The sequence below is a fragment of the Lepeophtheirus salmonis genome, chromosome 5 (assembly GCF_016086655.4).
Source record: "Lepeophtheirus salmonis chromosome 5, UVic_Lsal_1.4, whole genome shotgun sequence".
NCBI lineage: Eukaryota > Metazoa > Arthropoda > Copepoda > Siphonostomatoida > Caligidae > Lepeophtheirus > Lepeophtheirus salmonis.
Genome location: NC_052135.2, coordinates 21,050,131 through 21,071,374, shown reverse-complemented (window position 1 = coordinate 21,071,374; position 21,244 = coordinate 21,050,131). Strand labels below are relative to the sequence as shown.

General features: G+C 30.6%; 1 long non-coding RNA gene across 1 annotated transcript; it reads right to left on the bottom strand.

Moving 5' to 3' along the window:
* Positions 1–1,085: 1,085 nt before the first annotated feature.
* LOC139905370 (uncharacterized) lies at positions 1,086–18,692 on the bottom strand. Its single transcript, XR_011780045.1, has 4 exons — positions 17,709–18,692; positions 16,823–17,067; positions 6,800–9,052; positions 1,086–1,426 (listed from the first exon to the last, which is right to left on the bottom strand). It is a non-coding gene; the product is annotated as an uncharacterized lncRNA (long non-coding RNA).
* Between the last annotated feature and the right edge of the window lie 2,552 nt (positions 18,693–21,244).

Sequence of the window (21,244 nt, the reverse complement as noted above, 5' to 3'; positions counted from 1 at the left end):
CAACATTTTGTTGAATACTACAAACTCAAACATTGTGTGTTTTTGAGGCTACAGGTAAAACACACCATTTTGGTTTTAGTTATGCAAATTGGTTCTAGGTAATTTTGTACCTAACATTTTTTCCGCGTACATTTTTCCGTTGGTAATTTTTCCTCGAGGACATTTGACGCATGACTACTTCGTCGCCTTTTTCTATTTTTCTATTATCGTTTCGAACTTTACAATTGTATTTCAATCAGATTAATTATATAACTAAGGGAGAAGAAGAAGAAAATGAAATGATTCATAAAGAATGAAAAAGTAATCTATAATCTTATACTTAATTATTTATAAGGAGAAGGAGTTAGAAATCACAGATCTGTAATGATGAGTCTATTTCGAAAGGACTCATTGACTTGTGGCACGTTAATGCTTAGGATTGAGCTTGGTAATGCCCCATTTTTGAAGAATAACATAAAGAATATTTATGTGAGATTACGCGTATTTCTACAAAAGTTAAGTAGAACATAACCCTCTTTTCCTATTAGATTATGGAACATTTAGGCACGAACTAGAGGTGGAACAAACAATATCATTGAAGGGTTTCATGATTCATTACAATGCTCAATCACAAGCATGCACCCAAATTTATGGAAAGTAATAAATTGTTTAAAAAAAGGAAAGGTAATTTCCAAAAAGAAAAAAGTTGACATTGAAAGAGGGGATGGCACCTTTACAATTTTTTTTTACAAGGACATAAGTGAAAGACACCAACGACAAGTATTAAATTACAATCCAATCAAAAAAATAAGATATATATTGTAAGCATTACCTGGAATCTCCATACATTTTAGAATTTTACCATCAGTTATGTATTATGTACTTTATGTGACTTCTTATTTTAATAAATAAAACAATGTATATAATCGTTATTATAGAAAATTAGAGATATATGAATTATAACTAATGACTTGAGTATATATATATATATAATAATAATAATAATAAATATAAGACGAACTATCAGCTTCTCCAGAGCTGATCTATAAATAGATGATATAAAAATAAAAAATGCAAAATTTCGTTAAATAAAAATTAATAAATAAATTATTAAGAGATTTAAAGTCGTACTCCACAACTTAAGAGTAATGAAAACATGATATCCTCCAGGTCTGATGTTTTTTCCACTGAACAATGATCCAAACAAGGTTGACAAGATAACCCTCTTGATTGAGTATGATCGAGAGAGACAGAGTTCCAAGAGTGGAAAACAGGCTTCTGAAGAATGATAGAGTAAATTCAGGAAATATACAAAGGAGATCATTGATTAAGAGATAGTCCAGCATGAGGATTTTACGGACCATCTGGGATAGAGATATTTTAAAGTAGTTTGTCCTGATAAGATTCTTTGGTGATTTCCAGCTTGAGAAGGAAGTCGAGGCGGAGTCTACAAAGAATGAAAGAATCAGTAGCAATATTTTATTAACTAATGTTAATAAAATATATATTACACAATGGTATAATACTAAGGCCAAGTGAGCTGAATTCAAGAAAAGAGATGCACCTTGGTGAGCTATTTAATCTCCATTGATAATAACAATAGATACGATAGAGAAATATGAGACTACCCACCATCTTCGGAAAGAGCTATGAATAATGATTCATCAATAAATATTCCTTTCTTTCTATCGATGTAGTTTTTTCCATTTCTTCAAGCCTCAACTAAGCCCACTACAATGATTCATTAACGCGTAATTAGGATATCCTATTCCTATCCATCATATAATATCATTGTTACTCAGTGTGTGAAGTTAAAAAGTGAAAAATGGTCAACTTGGTGAAAAGTAATAGAGGATATAAGATAATAAGGCAAAATAAAAATATATAATAATAATTTAAGTTTTAGTACTCTGAAATACACATAATAACTACATTTTTTTTATGTAACGTGATTATCATTCTCTAATTGAATAGGTCTTTAAAATTATAAAATGTAATATTATTTGAATACTAGTAAACACAATTCTTACACAAATACTTAAATGGAGGGAACAATTATAATTTAGGAGAGACTTTATTGAACATCCCTTTTTAGTTCATCATCCATCAGTATCACATTAAGGTCAAGAACTCATTCATGAATTAATTAAAGTCTATATTATATTTATTCATGTGAGACTTAAAAGATCACGACACAAAAAAATATGAGCTCTACCATTTCTTCGTGAGTCAGTGCTAGCAAAAATCTTGCATTTCTGCTCAAGAATTTTCATTTTTTCTGCGTAAGTAGATATTTCGAATTTAGTTTTAAGAGAATTCATAAGACTGTACAAATCATCGGTCATTTTTCCATTTCATGATGCTGGTCTTAAATTTTGGTATGTCATTTCCTGTTACGTTAATAGGCGTTCAGTAGGAAGTACAGAAACTTTAGCCACAGCCATGCTATGTATACACTTTACATGGTCGACTTTTTTTCTGCATTTCGATAGTTTTTGCTGCTTATTCAACTTCAAGCTGTGAAACTTTAGTGAAGATTCTCCAAATTCATTAAAGGTTGTGTATATTGATGTTGAAAGTGTATCGCTTTAATGGTGGCTTTTAGCATTTTAAAAATTTCGTGCAATCTTTCATCCTCCAATTAGGACCCAAAGATATGTCTCTCGAAAAATAAAAGAATTAAAATCATTGCTTTCCCTTAGTTTTACACTGAGTAATAACATTAAATACAAGCTCCTCACCCCCAAAAACATATAATTTGATACCAAAATTATACTTATATCATAAGTATGATATCTAAAAGGAGTGCTTAAAGTTTTTCAATATGTGAGCGACACCTAGTGGTAAAGGTTGTAAAAAGGGCAATATCTTCTTAACTGATTGGCCGATTTTAAAACTATTTTTATAGATGATCATATTTAATGATACACTATTTAACAACATAGTTAAAATAAATTTTCATCGTCGTGGGTATAATTTTTTTTTTAAATTTATTGAAATATAATGGAACAACCCAAATACAACTAACACTCTAATATGAATATTTTAAGGCCTTACGAATTTAAAAAAAAAATATTTTTTTTTATTCTCTTTGTTTTTCGAGTTCGGGCTTGAATTTGTTGAATAGGACAACCGTATGTAAAGAGCATTAGGAGCGTTAGCTCCCAGAGGAATTGGTACATTATGATTGATTTCATCAAGATTCGCCATAGCGAACTTTGCTTGGTCTAAAGCCATTTTATTTTATCGCAGTTCTTCGTTTCCAAGGATCTCTTATCTGCTTTAACTTCAAGGATTTACTAAATTTTGTTTGAGTCTCTTGCTATTTCTTCTCTATTTGCATTGAAGGAAATATCTTTAACTTGTGGATATATCTCAGTTTCTTCTAATAGTGGGGAAGATGTCTTGGATCTTCCTCTTATAAGATACTTGATCTTCTTATTTGATTTCATTTCTATTGGGAGAAGACTCACAGTCCTATCACTTCAACTTTCAGCTGAGTCATTTTGAGGCACCCTCAGAATTTTTCGTTGGGTGATAAGAAAAATTATTTCTGAATGTTATTTATATTTTTCTTATTTAACAGACTTGTGTCGCGTCCCTTGAAGTGGGATTGGGATCTTCAAAACCGAACTCAGGAGGACTTTCAGTTTGTTGGAGGGCATTCGATCCTGTTTTTTAGTCAACAATAGGTTATAACACTAAATTTTCATTTACATTCCGTGTAAACATTAAGGCCAAGGAGACTAAACCAAAAATGGAAATTCCCTTAGGGTTGAAGTGGAGACCAAAGTATTTATAGGTTTCACCAATAGATAGACTTTGGATTGGGATTTTGTTGACGACATACTGGCCATCAAAGTTGTTGTAAAATCTCTTATATTTATTAACCCCTATGGAAATAGCAGTACATTTTGTTGGATTTAACTCAAGTACAGAAAGTTGAAGCTGACTTAAATACGAATTGATTAGGGTCTGAAGACCCTCCTTCCATCTTGACGGAAACAGAACCTTGGAGTAACTCAGTGGTGTCCTTAATCATACTTATAGTTAAACCCCCTATATGTGATGGTAAGCCTTAACATCGAATACAAGATAGACTGTCACTATCGAAAGGCTTCTTAACGTCCAGGAAGGATAGTGTCAGGAGTTTCATGTTCTTCCGTGCATATTTTAGGGCTAAATTAGTCACAAATGAACTTTCGGATATTTTGTAAACTCGCCCTTGCAAGTGGTAGTATGGAAGTGTTGACATTCGTTTTTGTAGTATGAAGTTGAACATACGTGTTATATGGGGTAGGACTATTATCAGACGATAATCGGGCCATGATTTTGGGTTGTTGACCTTTTTTATTAACATGGTCTGTGCCTTAAGAAGGAATTGAGGTAACCGCCCATCATACAGGAATTTGTTGAACATGGACACAAGAAACTCTGGTTCAAGGAAACGAATGAAAAAACCAGACCAACCAAGGGTGCCCTTGCCTGCCGACTTATAAGGGTAAACAGAAAGAAGTTCCCTTATGGAGACCGCGTTCAGTACTTCAGAGAACAAAGGGTGTTTTTATTATAGTACTTATCGTTTGTCCGGAAAGGATGGTTTGGAATGGTTTGGAGAATAGTATGGCCCACTTTTGTGCGTACAAATGTGGCATTCAGTGTGAAGATGCCAAATCTCCCAATTTATCATCTAAGCAGGCATCGGCCAGACGTAAATGATCCTGTCATTGGGATTGTTTGCACTTCTTCATTAACTACTCGGTGGGGTTGATGGGTAATTATATATCGTTAACCGTTATATTATCAGTGGAAAGTACTGTTATGATGTCATCCAGGAAATCTTTATCAACTATTCACTTGAATTTTGATATTAAGTGCTATCAGGTTGCACCAATTAATGATCGTGGGACCTTTAAGGGAAATGATGTTTTAATGACAGCAAAATGATGGGTAGCCATAATCATTTGGTCGGCTGTGATACTTGTTGTGTCGGATGTTAATGCCATCGAGATGAAGCCACACAATAGGCTCCTTTTCTCGTAATCCAAAGAGGGGTTTGTTATTGTGAGGGAACCCTAGCTGGTGGCTGCTGGCGAAATGATAGGGTTCGTAGCAGATGTTTCTTTATAATTTCCTGCACATAGCTCCGTTTTCTAAGCCTCTCAGCTTCTGTAGTAGTTATTTGGTTATTATTTAATTATATATATTATCTAATTAGTGCCAAAATGTGTATATTTATTTGATTTCTGCAAAACCGAAATCACTTATGCAGTAATATATTCAAAAGTGAATTTTGCCTATATATATTAAGACTCTAACAAAATTTGGCTATAATTATGATCGTTTAAGGAGAAGTAAAACGGTATCAACATAACTGGGGATCAGCATGAGAAGTTAAATTCCTGATGAGGATCAAAATCAGTTAGTAGCAGTTAGTCAATTCTTCCCAACTAGAGAATTATTATCCTTGTTGGGAATTTCTCACTGCACCTTAAAAAGACGTAGTTCAACTGCTGGAGCCAAATAATGTTCAGAACACTGATAAAGGAGAGGAGCAGAGAAATCTATATATGACAACAAAATACAATGCAAATTTTTGTGTTTTACAGACAAAAAAATATATATATAATTATAAAATTTATTTTAGTTAAGTTTCACAATGATTTTTTTATGTTTTAGCCAAAAAAAATCTTGAATAAAATATCTAATATACCATAGACAGATTTTGATCAGTAATAGGGATTGTATTCAAATTTACGGTATTTGTTAAAAATAATTTAAAGCCTCTTTATGCAACATAACTTGGCACCAAAAGGACTTACAAATAAAAAGTATATATTTTGAATCCCTAAATTAATTTGCGGCAACCCATCCATAGGATTAATTTGATTAATTGCCAAATAATTCGTCGATGAATACAAATGTAATTCTAGTTTGCTTTTTTGTCAACAGGCCATATAAATTTGTGCACCAATATCATAACTTTGCTGTGCAGATATGTAGGTAATTGGTGTGTATATTATTTGTCTAAAAATATGAAAACTATAAAAAACCATTCTTGAAATTGGCATTTGTGATTGTTTATAAATAAATAATTGATATTACATAACTATTTCGTTTATTGTTGTAGCACCACGTATTTTAAAGAGCTGAACTTACTTGTATTGTTTTATTTTAAAGGACGCATTTCAATTTCTTCAAATGCAATGTAAGTATAATAATATTATCTATTTCTAAAAAATACCAGATTTCCATTTCATTGTATTAAAAAATACTAAATCCTTTTTTTTATATATTACAATTTCTATTTTTAATTTTAATTTTCATCAGAGTTTATTGTGAAAAAGATTAGAATTATATATATGCTATTTCATTTGATCAAAATGTTATATTTATAGTTATATGAATAGTCAAAGTAGTTACTAATTTAAATTTGATTTTTCAATATCAGACTAAATGGATATTTAGGAAGTTATATTTATTCAAGTTAAGGTTTACAACACATAAAAGCAATAGATTTATCTAGTTAATTTTTTTCAATTATATTTAAATTACTTGAAATATAAATTTTTATAAAACACCTATGAAAATATGATTTATTAAACAATTGAAGTGTTTTTATTTTGGCTGTTTATGTCTATAAATGACTTGAAACCTTTAAATCATATATTCTCTGTATGAAATGAAACAATAAATTTAAATAACGACTTGGATTAATTATATGTGTATCATAATCATTGTCACAAAAGTGATCATAAATCTTTTTTCGCACATTTGATGGTTTTTTCTTGTTTAAATGAATAAAAAAATATCATCTTACACTACAGTCCCAACTTTTTTCATGGCGATAAATCTTCTAGATATACGAACATAGAGGTGTAAATTCTAAGCATTTTGTAGCATGCGAGTTTTTTGTAACTTTTTTTTTAATGTAACACTGAGGATTTGTTGGACTCAGAGTTGAATTGAGGATTGACATTGCAAGGATTTCTGCCTTTGTTCTTATTCGATACGGATATGGAATTTGTTTTTACTTCCTTCCTCTCATAGCTGCTTGTTCAGAGTTTCAGAGTTTCATGGTTACTATGTTATTTTCCGGATTTATTTAACATACAGACAGTGCTTAGAAGTTAAAACTTTATTACTAATCTTTTTAATTAATAAATACGGAAAGTCAGCTCCCTTAAATCTGGAAGAGTCCACTGAAAAAAAAACATCTGTAAAAAAAATAGATGGTATTTTCTTTACTGAAACAATATAATTATTTTGTTACATTTTTAATTATTTTATTCTACATAACAACTTATAATAGACTCCAAAAAAAAAACTATAAATCTTTAACTATAGTTGGTGAATAATTTATCTGTTTGGAAATACAAAAGGGTTATATTTCAAATCACTCATATGCAGTTTAGTATATTTTTCCGACTCATTAAGTTTTGAAGTTGCAAAGGCATTCATACTTTCTAATAGAAGTCTACATGGATGTACTAACAAAGCAGCATTTCGGATTGCAATTTTTGTACTAGCAAAAGCTAAATCAGCGTCAGTGAACCAGGTTAGAGATGCGTCCTTTTCTTTCTTGTCTCCTATCATCTGATACAAAAGATCCAAAATCGTTGCACAACTTTTGAGATTAACGTGATAGTATGTTATCATTCCAATAAACTCAAGCAGTTTTCGTAGTGACGAAGGACGAGGAAAATCAACGATCGCTTGAACCTTGTCCATAACAGGCTTGATTCCATTGCAATCAATAATTTGTTCGATGAAGTTCAATGATTGTTTCCCAAGCTCACAATTGTCTGGGTTAGTTGTTAAGCTGAATTCTTGTAGACACTTGAAAAAGTGTCTTACAATAAATTTTTGAAATGTTTGAGCTGCGTTGTGGAGTCCAAATGGTATTCTAGTAAACTCGAACATACGAAATTGTATATTAATTGTGGGAATATATTCTTCTAGTACAGGGATGTGGTAATATGCACGAACCAAGTCGATTTTAGAAAATATAGATGATCCTTGTAAATTTGCAGTAAAATCCTAAATATGTGGAATGGGATATTAGTCTGGAATTGTAGATACATTGAAGGCTCGATAATCTCTACAGGGTCTCCAATCACCATTCTACTTAGGTACCATAGGAAGAAGGGACGAGTATTGACAAGAAGACGGTTGTATAATTCCCAATTCCAACATGTTATTAAATTCTTCTTTAGCAGCTTTAAATTTATCCGAAGGAAGTCTCCTTGCTTTGGCATGAGCCGACGGACTTTTAGCTTCTCTATAATGGTAAATTTCGTGTTTATATCTGCAATAAAGTTTGCAGGTCTGAACAGCCAAGGAAATTTCTTGAAAATGCTTCGTGGAAGCAGAAGCGAAAATTTTAACTTGCTTTGGTCCTCAGTAACTCAGGTCCTACACAACCTGTGGACTGGGGTGTATTATATCATAAGAGAAGGTGTACTTGGTGCTTAGAAAGGCGTCGGTGGCAGATTCGAAAAATATTCAAACCATATACTACTGTGATTCTAAAATGATAATTAATGAATATAAAGTTATTTTTCCGCAAAAGAACACTCATTAATTTACCTATATGTCATATATAGTATATCAACAATACCTATTTATTTATCATACTTTTATTTAAATGGAATTAAAATACGGAATAGTATATATCAATAAATTTAATAACATTTTTCGATCAATTGCCCCCATATTCCTTCGTCAAAATGTCTTTTGGCAAAATGCCATTCGGTGAATTGTCCTTCTGCAAAAAAAAATTCCCCCCATTGTCCTAGAACCATATCAAAATAGTTGTCTATAGCAGGGAGAATTCTGTGGAGAGGCTCTCCAGTGTATGAATCGAGTTCCACAGTAGACATCATCCACATAAAAAGTTGTAATTCTTCAAGAAACAGGAGGATGCATAGGTTTGGAGTGGGAAGCGGTGGAGAAAAATATCATGCCTAACCATGACGCTTTCTTGGAGAGGAGTTTCTCAAAGAGGAAGGTACTATTTCCGTTAATAAGAGGCCCAAAGAGAAACCAAGCCCTTGCACCTTGGCCAGTGAAACTTAAAGATGGAGAAATTATATTAGACCAACAAATTAAGGGCTTCGAAACCGTGTATTACATTTGCACTGCGCGGCCCCTAGGAACGAACCTAACGAACCGTTTCGACTAAAAAAAAAACTCCAAATTTGCAACACCGAGTTCTAGATTTGTGCCAAATTTTAGGACCCTGTGAACAAACCTACCCCATGTTATACCCGAAAAACATCGATTTTTGCACATGTATTACATATGTAATACATTTTATGAAGCGACCTGGTTAAGGCATGAGGTGCGTTACCTCCCTCAAAAAAATCCGGTTTTTTTTCAATTTTTAGTCGCCTTGGCCAAAATGTATAACACTAATTTTGATGAAAAATAAATGTAATACATTTTGGTTAAGGCATTCCAGTTTCGACCATTTGTCATTGTATCCTTGACAAATGCTTGACTAATGCTATGGAGTCTCGAAACTTAAGTCGGATAATCTCAACAACCAGAAGAGATAGAAGGATGGGATTTTCTTTCCTCGAATCTCCAGGATCTTCTCAATATACTTATAGCATTCATTTGGGGCTAACGGCGGATTTGAGGGACCCCAAATTTATGGGGCGATTTATGGGTTTTTTTTGGCAGAGGAAGAGATAAATTCTTAAAATATATACGGCCCATATTCTGCCCTGTTTTACCCCAAAACTTAAGTAGGGTTATCTCAACAACCAGAAGAGATAGAAGGATGGGATTTTCTTTCCTCGAATCTCCAGGATCTTCTCAATATACTTATAGCATTCATTTGGGGCTAACGGCGGATTTGAGGGACCCCAAATTTATGGGGCGATTTATGGGTTTTTTTTGGCAGAGGAAGATATAAATTCTTAAAATATATACGGCCCATATTCTACCCTGTTTTACCCCAAAACTTAAGTAGGGTTATCTCAGCACTGGGTGGACGGATTTTGGCCCAACCAGGATCATTGGCGGCCTTTGGACAAGGCCTAGCCGAGGCCAAAAGTATACCCCAATAGTTTCGAGACTACCGGAAGAGCAATGCAACTTGGCCCATGTGGATTCACTTTTCGAGAAAAAAAAAGTTTGAAACACGATTCAACGGTTAAAAATTCGAATATTCGAGGAATATCCGAGAATCCATATGCTTACATCATTCCCTACAAATTCTATTTGTAAAAAAAATCGAATTGTTTTTCAAAAAATCGAAAAAAATTGATAAAACATTTTAAAAATTTAAAACCTGAATAACTCATTCAAAAATTTAAAAAACTCATATTTTTTTTTAAATTTGATGTATCTTTGTTAGGTCTATAAGAAATTTTTCATGTTTAACTCTCTCAACCTATTTCTTCTAGTCGTAAAATCCATCATTGAAAAATTTTTGAAGTCAAATAACTTCTGTAATAACAAAGCTACTAAACCCAAAATTGCTACACAAGTAAACCACAATAACAACAATTGAATTCTCGAATTATAAATTTTTATCTTTTGAAACAAAGAAGTTAGAAGTGTTTTAAAGTTGACTAAAGTTTAACAGTTTATATATCTGAATTTTAACTAATAAACCTAAATTTTAGAATAATTTTCAAAAGTTGCATCTGTATTTTGGTAATAATAAATATTCAAAAATTTTTGATCTAACTTTTATACAATTGGATTAAATGACCTTACCATTTAACACATAGAGTATTTTAAAATTTAGAAATTATACTTTGTACCTCACTTGATCAAATCTCAAACATTCAGTTAGGGTTATCTCACTACTGGATGGACGGATTTTACCCAGACCAGGATCATTGGCGGCCTTTTGAAAAGGCCTAACCTAGGCCAAATGTATACCCAAATAGTTTCGAGATTGCCGGAAGGACAATACTACTTGGCCCATAAGGTTTCTACTTTCATAAAAAAAAAAGTTTGAAACACGATTCAACGGTCAAAACATTGAATATTCAAGAAATATCCGAGAATCCATATGCTTACATCATTCCCTACAAATTCTATATGTAAAAAAAATCGAATTGTTTTTTAAAAAATCGAAAAATAGCGATAAAAAGTTTTAAAAATTTAAAACCTGAATAACTCATTCAAAAAATAATAATTTTTTTTTTTTTTTTTTTTAAATCTGTTGTATTTTGCTTAGCTTTATAAGAAATTTTTTATGTTTAACTCTCTCAACCTATTTCTTTTAGTCGTTAAATACATTATTGAAAAAATTTTGAACTCGAATAACTTCTATAATAATAAAGTTAGTAGACTCAAAATTGCTACAAAAGTAAACCATCATACACAAAATAAAATTCTCGAACTATATTATTTTATCTACTTAAACAAAGAAGTTATAAGGGTTTTAAAATTGACTAAAGTTTAAGAGTTCATATATTGGAATTTTGACAAATAAACCTAAATTTTAGAAGAATTGTCAAAAGTTGCACATGTATTTTGGTAATAATAATTATTATAATTTTTACGGCTTATCTTTTACCCCATTGGAGTAAATTACCTTACCATTTTACACATAGAGTATTTTTACCAATAAGACATGGTACCTCACTTAATAAATGTTTTGAGTATTTTTACTTAAAGAAAAAGTGTTTCTACTTCAATTAATATTAAATAGAAAATTAATCATGTGTTGCTTATACATTTTTGGATTTTTGCTTTGCCAAATAATTGAAAATTTGCAAAAATTGCAAAAATAAAATTAAGTTTGCAAAATTTTTACAAATTTTCTGGGTGTGGATCATATAATATCAGAGAGCATTTGATTGTTCCCGTTAAGCTGGTGTTGCTAAATCCGATCGTTGACCCAGAAAAAAAAAAACCGAAAATTGGGTTTTTTTATGAAGTAATTTTTTTTTTGCGAATTAGAAATATTCAAAAATTTCCCCAATCGCATATACCATTTAAAATAGTTTTTACTAAATACATTTATTCGTAAATATTATCCTTTATGTAAAATGATTAACCTCATAGATATTGGGATGAAACAGTAGAAATTGTCAATTTTTAATTTTACAAAATCTTCGAACGCCAATAATTCCAGATTTATATATGCTAAGTGAATCCTATTTAGGTGTCATTACATTCTCCATATATCATGGATTAAAACTTCATAAATTTTGTTCTGATCAGGTTCTTGGAACCGGATTTATTAAGGAAACCCCAAAACTCTTAAGATATTTGCAGAATCGTCCATACCTCATTTGTTAATCACCTGAGGTTCGGGAACAAGAAAAATAATAGTTTGTAAATTAAATTATGCATCTTTTTGAATAAAATAACTATATCCGTACAACCTTTTATTAAGCCTTGAATTAAAGATAACCAAAAATTTAATAAATCCGAAGGGGTTTGCCTTGCTTTATTAGTACTATGATTATAGTTGAAATTTGAAACCTGAAATATTGATTTTAGCGATTCAACATTGAAGCAAAAGTTTAGTTAGTTTATCCTTTTGATTTCAAAATGATATGATTTGTCTGGATCGGATAATTGGAACCGGATTTAATTTGAAGTAAAATTATAATCACTATTTGGAAATTCCTAAATTTAACTTTAGCAAATAAATATTGTAATAGAAGTTGTAGAACATAAAATTTTGAGCAAAAAGTATTTAAATACCTTATAAATCTGACAATTGCAATTTGCATAATATCAATAGCATCATTTCATTCATTATCCCGCCAAATTTTAAAAATTTGCTAAATATTAACTTTAGAAAAATGATGTTGAAACAAAACTTGTTCATTTTAGTCTTTTGATTCCAAAATTGTAAAAAACGTTCATATCCGTCCGATAGTTTCTTCTATAGAAGGTCGTAAAGTTCAGGGTCAAACCCACTTTTTTTGAAAATAGGCCTCCGAGAATAAAATATCATTTATAAAACTTGTAGGCCTTCTTAAAAAAGAGTGCCCCCTTTAAAAAATTTGAAAATTGGTTTAAAATTACCTGTCCAAATGTGGATTTATATGAAATTATAAAAAAATGAAGATAATCTTAGAATATCTTTGTATCGCCAATAACTTTTGATTTAATGGTCCGATTTTTATAATTTTTAAATATAAAAACTTGCAAGAAAATTTACAACAAAGTCAATTTTATAAAATTTCCTGTACAACTTCTTTTTGCAACCCTTATTTAGTAAACTCTAATTTTAAGAAACTTAATGAACTAGATGTTAATATATAGACTAAATACATAATATAACAAGTAGGTACTTATTGGGGAGAAATATGAAAAATTAAAACTATGTATATTAACTTTAGCATATATGCATTGAAATACAAAGTTGTTTAGTTTAGTCTCGTGAGTTCAAAAATATAAAATTTGTACGGATCAATCCGGTGGATCCGAAAATATAAAGATATGAATTTTGAACGGAAAAATAAAAATTCTTAATTTCAACTTTAGAATAAACTTTGTAACACAAAAGATGATCAAATTTATTTGATGATTTCAAAAAGGTATTATACCGTCATATTGGATAATATGATTTGGTAAAAATTGGGTTTTTCAAAAAAATTTCAAATTTCAAATTTAATTTTGGTAATATTAAATGTAGGCATTGTTCAGCTGATTCTAACAAGGTGCAACATGTTCATATTAGACGGATAGTTTCTTTTATAGAAGATGCTAAAGTTAAATGTAAAATTTCTTATATTGGAAAATAGGCTTCTGAGAATATAAATGTATAAATAGAACTTGTAGGTCTAATTAAAAAAGAGTTTCCTCATTTCACAACTTTGAAAATCGGTTAATAATAACCTGACCAAATCTTGGTTTATATCTTTGTAGCTCCAATAACTTTTGATACAATTACCTGATTTTAATTGTTTAAAATAATAAAAAACTCGCCATCAAATTTACAACAATTTTTATTTTATAAAATTTTCTGTACAACTATTTTTAACAGACAATATTGGCTATTAAAAAATCTCATTGGAAAATATTCAGCCAACATTCCGCCCAAATTCTGCCCGTATATAAATTTTTGGGTTATTATGAGGGAGAATACCTTTTATTATCTATGGAGGTAGTCCAAACTTCAACCCGGAGTATCTCAGCAATGGTTGGGTGGATTTTCACCGGACTAAGTTCATTAGGTTACTTAGAGCAACCCCTAGCAGCTGTTTAAAGTTGACCGGAATTTTTCGAGACTGCCGGAAGGGCGATAATACTTTGACCCTTGAGATACTTTTTTCGAGATAATAATATTTACTTCCGTGATAATTCGGTGAAAAATGGGAATCTTCGAAAGAAATTTAAATATATGGGTCAATATAGAAAGAGCTTTATATATTTATAAAACACAAATGTAAAATTGTTTATCGAAAAATCGAAAAAAAATCGAAAATAAAAATAATGTATTAAAACCTTCATAAGTCATTTAAATTTTGAAAAAAATAAAATATTTTTTGATAATCCTCTTCATATTTTTAATGCCTATAATATATATTTATTGCTCAACTCTCTCAACCTATTCCTTCTTGACAAAAAATAGCCTATTGAAAAATCTTTGTACCTAAATAACTTTTGTGATTACCGTGCTAACTGAACTAAACTTGCTACTAATGGAGATCCTTATAAGAGGTACCGTATTTTGGAATTATATATAATATTATATGGCCAAACAAAAAGTTATTCATCTATTTAAAATGACTAAATTTCTAAGCTTAATATATCCAAATTCTGATAAATAAAGCTAAATTTTAGCAAATAGAGAAAAGTTACATAATGATCTTGACAATATATTTTGATTTCATAAGTTAACCCTATCTTTTGTTGATTTAGAGTCATAAATATTTGCAATTGAAGCCTCCTTTTTTTAATAAGTAAATAGACTACTGTTGACGATTGATTTGAAATTTAAAAAAATTTAATTATAAGAACCACTTAGTTTTGAAATTACTATTGAAATACATCCCCATTAAAAAAATTTTATTTCTCCAAAAAATGTTTATTTACTATCTGAAATATTTATTCTGTAATATATACTAGGAAGAAGGAGTAAATCCCAAAATGAATAAATAACTTATATATAATATATAAATATCTATATATTGTATTTCTGGTATTTTTGTATATTTCTCTTATTTTCCGATATAATTTTTTTCGAAAGCACTTCCGTCTAATGACAAATGAAAGACAACCCAAGAAGTTCGATTCAATTCAACTAGATACATAACAAGTTTAATAATAAATATTTTAAAAAATTTTAATTTGAACAAGTCTATTGTTATCAATTTTTTTTTTAATTTAGTAACTTTCTAAAGTTATTGAAGCTAGAATCATTAAAACCCCTATATCTCAGGTAATAATGAACCGATTCTTAAAAAAAATTTAAATGCATTCTTATAATGACCAAACACAGTTTTTTTATTATAACAACATTGTCCTATGGATTCTCCTTGATTTATTGACGCACTAAATTTCAGAAAAAAAAATTTTTGTCTTTGGGGTTATCCAAAAAAAAAAAACATATTTGGAAGTTTTAGGATCATTAAATACTGCACACAAAATTTCATTGTTCTAACGTTATTCCTTGATGGTGCTATAGAAGTAAATTTGAGTTTTTTTTGTCAAAAGTAACCAAATTGGGTGTCAAAATTTGCGTCTTGATGCACTGATTCCGAATATGTAATTTATTTTAAAATCAAATAATATTTATCGAAGTAATTGACGGAAGTAAAATCATCAATTTGGCACGGTTAACATAATAACCCCCTTCAATATCTCCGGACTGGATTGTAGTAAAAACTCGAAACATACCTCGTTGGAAAGCTGAGGATAAGGCAAACTTACGTTTTGACCCTCACTCTTTTCTGATCACTTGTCTCGGAGTTATTTAGCCAGATGTGCAGATGTAACACAGGTCGACTTGGCCAAAAACAACATTTTGGGCCATTTGGCCCACTTGGCATCAAGATATCCCAAATTTGACGGAATTATTAGATTCCTCATCCAAAGCTGGAGGATATGTATTATTACGTTTTTCCAGATTGTATCCGGTTCGGACTTTGAGGTGACTTATGAAATATTTATTGAATATATGAAAAAAAATATAGTAAAGTGTCTTCTCTGAAAAAAACTTTTTTTTTTGGCATGCAATTTCGCTAAAAATGGTACCAATCGATCAGAAATTTTAACAATCTGTGCTGGCTCAAACCTGCGTTGCTCGATCCGAGCAAAACTGAAGGAGTTAGAGCCGATTTAGTGAAATCATGTTTATTTAACTAAAGTTTGTCATTTTTCAAATTTTTTGAAAAAATAGTGCGCAGGAACCTCCGGACGGCAATTTCATATTATTTGCAATATCTAACTTTTTTGTTGAGGCTGCCTTAACCAATGTTATACACACATATGTAAATGTAATACATTTTCCACTGTTAAAACCTTAACCACTACTAGGTCATTCAGCAATCAGTCAGTGCCCCCCTCTGGAAATACTTAAGCTATTTGTATCTCTAAATATGGAGAGTCTCATAAATACAAAGTCAAGCTATATATCGGTCATTATTCTTTTTAGATTATCGGTAAGAAATCGGTACCTCCAAAAACCAAGGCATTGTACTATGGGGGGGGGCACTCAGTGAATGCGTGAATGACCTAGTTATACATTTCCCCACAGTATTTAAACAGTCCATTACATCCTGCCCAGATCTGAAACTAAGCCGTAAAATTAAGACAGTACAATATTCCACTTGTGGATCTTGGAATTCGTTTGATCTATATTTGTGGGAGTGACATGATGGACATATTGAACAAGCCTCTTGGATTGGCATACAAGCATTTGCAAAATACTAGGCAAGAGCAGCGATTTCCACTTCGATATGATCCAGGATGTGTCGGAAGAAGAGGTGTGATTGGCTGTGGAGCGACAAACCATTTAGAGGATTCGGGCAGGTAGTCAAAGGTCGAGTCGTTGGAGAGTGTGAGGAAAATTGTAAAGCTCAGTACAGTTGGAGCAATCTGAAATTGCAATAGAACGATGGTCTTCGTCTCTTCATAAACCTTCTTTCTTGTAATTATCTAATTTGGTTAATATAGGTATGTATAGTTATAGCCAACTCTATGGAAGGTTTCAGCCCCTCAAAGATTTCAAGTGCCTTATATCTCTCTTAACTATATTGTATTTTAAAAGTTTGGCATTTGTGAAACTGTCTATTTAACTCAATTAACCTTTCAATTACAGAGAAATACGATCTTTTTTTATTTCTTTGGTCATGGTGGGTATTAGACCACTTCTGGTGATCATAAATACACTAATATTTTTCCCAAATGCCCTTAAAAAGTTTGTTTTACGAATAAAATATAAATCATCAAATTAGTAATTTCAATCGTTATTTTCGGCTTATGGATGTTTAAAAATGCGTAACTTTCAAGTAATTTAGATCTTATTCCATGGAAAAAATCATAAAAGTTACATCTATCAATTTGTGATAAAATAAAAATGTGTACCTAGGATTATCCCAGCATGCATATGATATATTAGTTATTATTTTAATGTTGAAACATATGAAACATAATACACACAAACAATTGGATAAATGAAGCGACACATTTTTAATTTAGAAGTGTTTTTCATATGCTTAGATCAATCTTTATTAATTAAAGACAGAAATACTTCAATGTTCTCTAAGAATTAGTACAAAAGAAGGGATCTGATATACTTTATCCTCAATAGGAGATGCTTGAATTTCAATTTCTACGGGAATGATGGCAGATTGAAACTTTATCCGAAGAGGAAAACCAAGCCAAGCTAAGCCTCAAAAGAGAAGAGTCGACTCCTTCCTTGGGTGGGGAATCTTGTCCATTATGAAGAGTCCATCATGTCTAATGATATTGTAATTAATAACGGAGAATTAAGGGATTAGCACTCCTTCCATTGTAAGCAACGTCGTGTTTGTTTATTTTTCTTTTCTCTTATTATATATTGGTGATACATATTATATCAGTTTAAAAGAATCTTGCCATTTTTTCCATTTAGACACTTATACTTTTTTTTATCTTGCCATTTTTCCCGTTGTCATTTTTTCCTAAAATCATTATTTTACAACAAATTGTCCTCTTTGCATTGCATACGCATAAAATATTAAATAATATAGACTTTAATTCTTCTTTTCTTTTCTTCTGATAACGTGAAAACTTAAAATGGACAAAAGACATACGTCATAGGTCATAGCCAATTAACAAACGTCAGACATTGAATTATAGACGCGGAGGAAAGAAGAGGCAATTTCCAATCGAAACCATTGAAATCAGAAAAAAAGTTACATCAACTAAAGTTAATTATCTTCTTTCAATAAATTTTTTTGAAATCCTTTAACATAGGTCTAGAAAAATAGATTAAACATTATAAAATAAATTATGTCATTATTAAAAGTTGAGAGCGGTAGTCCAAATCAAATGGGAGAAGTCTGGCAGGAGCAATTGAAGCTCTTATCGGATTTTTTTATCCACAGTTCATTTTCATATGTTAATGAATAAACCCGGAGCTAATACGTATATATAGATACATAAAGAAACATTATAGTTTAAATTTTAGATCCCGGGCTGAAGTTACATCAAAATTCTAGGTGTTGTACATTTAAATACACTCAAAAGTAAAATCTGGATAAAAATAGAATAAAATTCATATCACAATATAAAATTAAAATTTCAGCGACACATTAAAAAAAAGACCAAGCAATCAAAAATATATAATGGACTAAATGTGTTTGTTAATTTTTTTTTTTTTTTTCCTTATAATCTTATTGTATGTATTACAAAGAGAGAGTGGGGAAGTATTTTATTTCTCTCCCATCCAGCGTCCAGGAATCGTTCAGTCCCAGGGAAGGTATTTTCAGTGATAAAACTGCATATTTTGTTGCAGCTGCCAGTAAAATAATCCTCATTTTGCAAGGCTGTAGGGGCTCGTACGTTGTCATCTTTTGTGCAATAAGAACCGTTTGTATTGAGAATGGCAAACTCTATTGCTTTAATATCTGAGGTAATCCCGCATCCTTAGGGTCCAAAAAGGATAATACCCTTCCAAGCATTCTACGTACATTTTGAGAAGTCTTTCAGATTATATATTATAAAACATTCTAAAATGCTGTCTGCTTGGCATTCCACAAATGTATATCGGATTTTTGACTTGATTAAAAACTAGATATATTTTAGTCTTTTTAGGAGAAGGCTTCACGGGAATTTGGTATTTTTTTTTTTTTTTTTTTTTGGGTGTCCTTTCAACATTCTGTTAGCTTTATTAAATGTAGAAATACTCAGCATTCTTAAAGTACAAAATAAACTAAAGATTATTGCTATTATTAATCCTAAAGGTAAAAATTTAAGAATATGGATCGGAAACCTGTGAAAAACCTAGATGTAATATCTGGATGAATTTTTTTAATAATTTAGAAACTTGTTGAAAAATCTTTATCATTCGAGAATGATAATTAAATTATTGTGCCAAATGATAATTTTCATTATTTAACTATTAGTTAAAGAAGTTACGAATTATTGAATAAATAAAGTTGTAACAAACATTCTGAATTAGACATTAAAAATGTGTTGTTTTTATTCACTGAAAATAATTTTATCAAGTGAAAAACGTTTCACAGTGCTTAAGTAAGTAAAAATGATTTCTAAAAAAAATATTTTTAATGAGAAATAACCTATTTAGCGCGTGTGCTGATACAACATGAATATCGTACATTGTATGATTCAACTATTTACTCACACTTACCCTCAGGGTTGTTGCAGTTTGACACACTTTTCTTGAATAATATTTTCAATAAGTGTTTAGTTTGTATATTTCATATGTGCAATAAAAACAATTAAGGATTAAAAGTCTAATATTAATTAGTAATAGCTGATAGGTCAGGTGTTATGTATTTGTACTTATATTCGTGTTCAATTCATACACTCTCCCTTTTTCCATTAGTACCATAATTCGTTTTTTGGATTTTGGTTGTTGTTTTTTTTTTGTATATTTTCGAATTTACAACCCATACCTTTAAAAAAACTTTGAGACACGGGGGATTGATTTTTTTGATCTAAAAAACAAACAAATTTAAACCTAGGAATTTGGTCTGATCAGAATAAAAAATAGCTCAAGTACATAACTTAGAATTCTGATCAACTTTTATTTTATGTCTCAAGGCAGTATTTATCCCCATTTGGGAAATAAATACCTTTCTAAGCGTTTTTATTAGCAGACGGGCAACCATGTACTATAATATTATATTATAGTAGATTTTTTTTAGGGGGGAGGGGGGCAAAGGAACTGATCCTTATATAATTTGAGGGAAGAATGAAATTTCATATGCCAGGACTCTATGGAGTGGTTTTTTTGTTCTTAGTAAACCTTATGTTCATATTCCAAAAAGCTGGAGGATATATTGGCTCTCTCCTTGTTCTTCTCCTATATATAACGATGCAGTTATCTTCAACATAATCGGCAATTACTCTGAGATCCTCAAAAAATGTTATAATTCTAATAAGAGTTAGGAAAGTCAACTAAAGCAGACTGTTTATTTAAGTTCGCATATCCTCATTTTCAGTATATATTTGTCGTAGCCCTGACTTTTGAACTTGCCTCAACAACGGAAAAGACCAAAAGGAAAAAGATATAATAATAAGATCTAACAAATTTAGTCAAAGGAAAAACATACTTAGTTGTAGATATAGTATTTAGTTCAAAATCAGCAAATACACTGAGGGTATTAAGTGTAACTCCATATGTGTTCTTCATTAATCTATTCCAAAATCTACTTTATGTCTCATGACTTTTGTTTGAAATAAGTACATTTATTATAAACGTCACAATCAAAAAGTTCCTACGCTCACTGCAATATAACCAATATTAAAATCCTTAAACTTATAAGAAAATACAAGTATGAATAACCAAGGAAGACTGGGTAAATTTGAATATTCAACACGATTTTGTTTTGAACATATTATAGCAAAGGGATTATAAGGAACAAAATTAAATATCAAAGGCAAATTGAATGATTTTATTAACTATTTTTACATATACAACAGACAAATGACATATTCAAAGTTCAATGTTGAAAGGATGTAAGCATAAGTGAAAAATATTAACTTGATCATAATAACTTCAGAATTGTGAAAATTTGTAATTCCAATCTAATTACAAAATGCATTATTTTCACATAATCCCCATCCTTTTGCCTCGCCATTAGAGTCAAGAGTTGTAGCACAC